Source organism: Macrotis lagotis, chromosome 2, assembly GCF_037893015.1.
Source record: "Macrotis lagotis isolate mMagLag1 chromosome 2, bilby.v1.9.chrom.fasta, whole genome shotgun sequence".
Taxonomy (NCBI): Eukaryota; Metazoa; Chordata; class Mammalia; order Peramelemorphia; family Peramelidae; genus Macrotis; species Macrotis lagotis.
This window is the reverse complement of record NC_133659.1, coordinates 283,262,961-283,267,176: the sequence shown is the minus strand read 5'-3', so window position 1 is coordinate 283,267,176 and position 4,216 is coordinate 283,262,961. Positions and strand designations below refer to the sequence as shown.

Genomic DNA, 4,216 nt, shown 5'->3' with positions numbered 1-4,216 from the left:
TGGCCACAACATCTCTTGGTGTTTTCATTTTAGGATCTCTTTCCAGAGGGTATTGATGTATTCTTTCAATAACTATTTTGCCCTGCAATTCCACTGCAGTTTTCCATCACTAAATCCTGTAATATTAAGTCCAGGTTTTTTTTCTCTTCAATGTTTTCAGGAATTCCTATAATTCTCAGATTGACCATTCTTGATCAGTTCTCAAGGTGAGGTATTTTACATTTTCTTCTATTTTTCAATCTCTTGGTTTTATTTAACACAATCTTGTTGTCCTATGAAGTCAGTTTCCACAGATTCCATTCTTTTCTTTTTAAAGAATAATTTTCTTCATTTACCTTTTGCAACTCCTTTTCCAATTTTTCAATTGTATTTCTGAAGGAGTTTTCCATTAGCCCAAGTGTAGTTTTGAGAGATTTATTTCCTTTTTGTAATTGTCCAGTTGTATTTTCCTAGAATTTTTTACTTGTTTTGAGATCTTAATTTTCTTTTGCAAGGTGTTAATTTTCTCTTGAGTTTCTTTTCCCAATTATTCCAAGTGATTTTTAAAATTCTTCCTGATTTCTTAGAGGAAGTCTTTCTGGGCTGGAGACCATTTTATATCCTCCTCAGAAGTGCTAGATCTCTCTGGGTTAGAATCTTTCTCTTCTAAGTATTTCTCCATGGGTCCCTCTTTTTGCTGGCTTTCTTTAAATTTATAGGTTCTTGTGTTGGGGGCAGGGCTCACTCTCAAAAGTTTGCTTTTGAAAACCCTAGAGACTTTATTCACTTGGTTTAGCAATTCTAAGGGCCTGACAGGAGGGGGTGCTAATTGTTTTCTCTGGAGTGGTTGAATCCTTCTTCCAATACTGAAGGGAGTGAGGGAGGTGAGGAGGGAGCAAAGTGGGGCAGCAGGATTTGAGTTGAGCTTGAACAAAGAACTGGGCCCTGGGGGGAGGAAGCCAGTCTCTGAAATTCACACCTGAGCCTGAGGGTTTATGCCTGTGTGGGGTGTCTACTATTTGTTCCTGGAATAATGCTTCCCTAAAAGTCCCATACTCAGGTCCCATACTCAGTTGAATGATTTCCAAGTGTGCAGACCTCCCCTCCCCCAGGCTAAAGACTCTGTGGCTATAGTTGGTTAGGCCTCTGTTGGCTGAGACCAATCCTCTGTCTTCAACCAGCTGGTGTCCTGTGCCTTCCCTCTGGTCTCTGCCCACAGGTCACCCATGGTCCCCTGAGACAGACTTTGTTCCTAAGTGTTCTACTCCTAGCTTCGTTTTCTTGTTTTGTCGATTGAGTTTCTGTTACGAAGTTTCTTTCATGTTATTTTTGAGAGGATGCCCGGAACACTTAACATAGTGCCTGTCTTCTCTCTTCCATTTTGGTTGGAAGGCTTGGCAAAAATATTGAAATAGTTTGCCATTTCTTACTCCAACTCATTTTACAATTGAGGAAGCTGAGACAAAAATGACTTGCCCAGGGTCATAGTTAGTGACCCTACTGTCCTATAACAGTGGTACCAAACTTAAATAGACATGGGATCCTTGTATGAGGATTCTTGTGGGTCTTTCTTTTGCATTTTTAAATGCAATATTATTTATTTTTTATTAAAATTTATATTTTTATCATACACTTCCCAATTATATTTTTATCTGGATATGGTCTAAGGAATGGGTGGACTGCCTATTTGATATTCTGTTCTACATCATCAGCTACAACATGAGGCATAATGTAAGAACAAAGGAAAGAGCTAAACAAAGTACTAGAAAAAAATTGAGAAGTAAGGAAAACCTTCCAGATAGGGAGAAAAGGGAAATTTTATGTGCATCTGAATTGGACAGTGAAGAAAAGGGTAGATTTCAATAAAAGATGACTAACTTGGAGTAAGATGTCTTTGGTTTGCTATTTTCCATACTTCATTTAACATTAATGAGACTTTACATTTTTACTGAAAAATGAATTAGATAATATTTATGTAAATTATCCTGGAGGCTTTTATTGAGAAAATTATTTTTAAATCTTAAGATTTATATATACAGCACGTAATAGTTATTATTTATCTTTTTTTTTACAGTAGCTTTGATTTTCTTGTGTTGACCTGGGATCAATTATTCTACTTCCTCTCATCATTTTGTTTTCCTCTGGAATATAATTTCTTCTCTAGTAATCCTTTTTGTTCATTCCCTTCTGGAGTAGATTTTCTTTCAAAAAAACATGGTGATACTGACTCAATGGCAGCTCAGCCAGTCAACTGACTGACTCCTACTGCTGAATTATTTGTCAAATTGATAAAAATAAAGATATATAACTTCCTTTTGGGGCTTAGATCCCTCAACCATAGATTGATTTCTGACAAAATATTTCTTTTTAGGCCCCTTCCTCACAGCAGCATCGGCAGACCCGGGGCCTCGGCCCCCACAGAAGGCGATGGCCGGGGCGCAGCGGCCAGGGCAGGTCCCGGAGGAGAGGAGCCCCGGTCCCCAGCCCAGCTGAGGCGCCCCCGAGGGCCATGCAGTCCCTGCTGGGCCTCCTCCTCCTCCTCTGCGCCTGGGGCCTGAGCTGCCCACCGGCCCTGGCAGAATTACTTACTCATCTACCAGCTCCACAGAACCCAAGAATTCACCTCTATAATTTAGAACAAGTTCTAATTTGGGATCCTGTTCCCATAAGCAATCTTACAGGTCCAGTGCTCTACAGTGTGGAATATAAATACCTCAGTAACAATTGGAGCAAGGTGCATTGTGTTAATTGTACCAGAATTGCAGAACCAATATGTAACTTCACAGCAGCCAGAAGTCCTGGGTGTTTTCCATATTATTTCAATGTTCTTTTACGTGTTAAAGCTGAGCTAGGAGAGCTCGTTTCTGACTGGGCATCGGTTCCCCAGTTTCGGCATTTGCAAAGTGCAACAATTGGACCTCCTTTAGATGTTATTGTTCGGCCTGCACTTAATGGCTCTCTTATAATCAGCTTCCAGCCTCCCTTCAAAGAATTTCGATGTTATGTCTATTACTGGGAGAAAGATGCGGGGGGGAAAAAGTTGAGTTGGGCCCTTTCATCTGCCAATCCATTCAATTGAATGACTTAAAAGTCCCAAGTGAATACTGCTTCCAAGTGCAACAGAATTGTTCTTTGAAGGGAAGGGACGTCAAGGACAATTAAGTAACATATTTTGTCATAAAACCTTAGCTAAGGCTTCAACTAAGTTTCAACAGAACATTATAATAATCCTTTCGGTAATTACCACATTGATTCTTCTGGTCCTGATTTATTACATTCTGGTACCATATTTCCAACGTCTAATAAAGAATTATTTTCATTCTCCGGGAATCCCATCCCATATAAAAGAGTATTTAAGGGATCCAAATGAACCTATTTTAGAGGCACTGGACAAGAACAACTTAGTGGAAGAGGATTGCTGGGTTTCCTTATCTATTGTTTCCTGCACAGAAGACAATCCTGGTGTCTTCAGCAGTAATTTAAGCAACATTTGTATGGATAACCAGTCACATACAAACATGACCTAGAGCCAATAAACTATAAAGATTACTGTCTAAACTTTACAAGAGGCCATTTCCCCATATTTCTGTCTACCACAGATGCCATATTTAAGGACTTGGGATGAGTTTTATTTTCCTTTTTAAATGCACATTACTGGCCTGGGGAGCTCAATTGTAAGCTATCTTCCTGGCCTAGGGAAAAAAAAAACACTTCTTAATATACCCCCCCAAAAAACACTAAAAGTATCTCTTAAAACATGTACCACACACCTACAATACCTTAATTGAGAGGCAAGCTAAGAATAATGGAAAGAACTGCAGTCTAGGAGCTGGATTTTTATTTTCCAGTTGCACCACTATTTTCACTGGGTGGCCATCAGCAAGTCTCTTCACCTCTCCCTGCCTCATTTCCTTCATCTGTAAAATGAAGTTGAACTCTAGGAACTTTCAGGTGTTTCCTACCTCTAAACTTCCTTGGCTGGTACCTCAATGAATTTGTAAGTTAGATACTGGTCTTGGCCATGTTCCAATTCTAAGAAAATGTTTTCATTTAATTTTTGTAAATAAATATTTGTTAATTACAAATTTTAAAAAATAAGATGATTAAATTTTTTAATATATCCTGTGAAAAAAAATACTTCTTTTTAAATCTTTCATCCAATCTAGTTATTCTTAATCATCTACACTCTCTGATAAAAAAGAAAATAGAATACATAGTATAGCAATGCATTTGGTTA

At 38.5% G+C, this 4,216-nt stretch overlaps 1 pseudogene; it reads left to right on the top strand.

Annotated features, from left to right (window-relative positions):
- Positions 1–1,698: 1,698 nt before the first annotated feature.
- On the top strand, positions 1,699–3,537 carry LOC141512239 (interferon gamma receptor 2 pseudogene; annotated as a pseudogene).
- Positions 3,538–4,216: the final 679 nt, after the last annotated feature.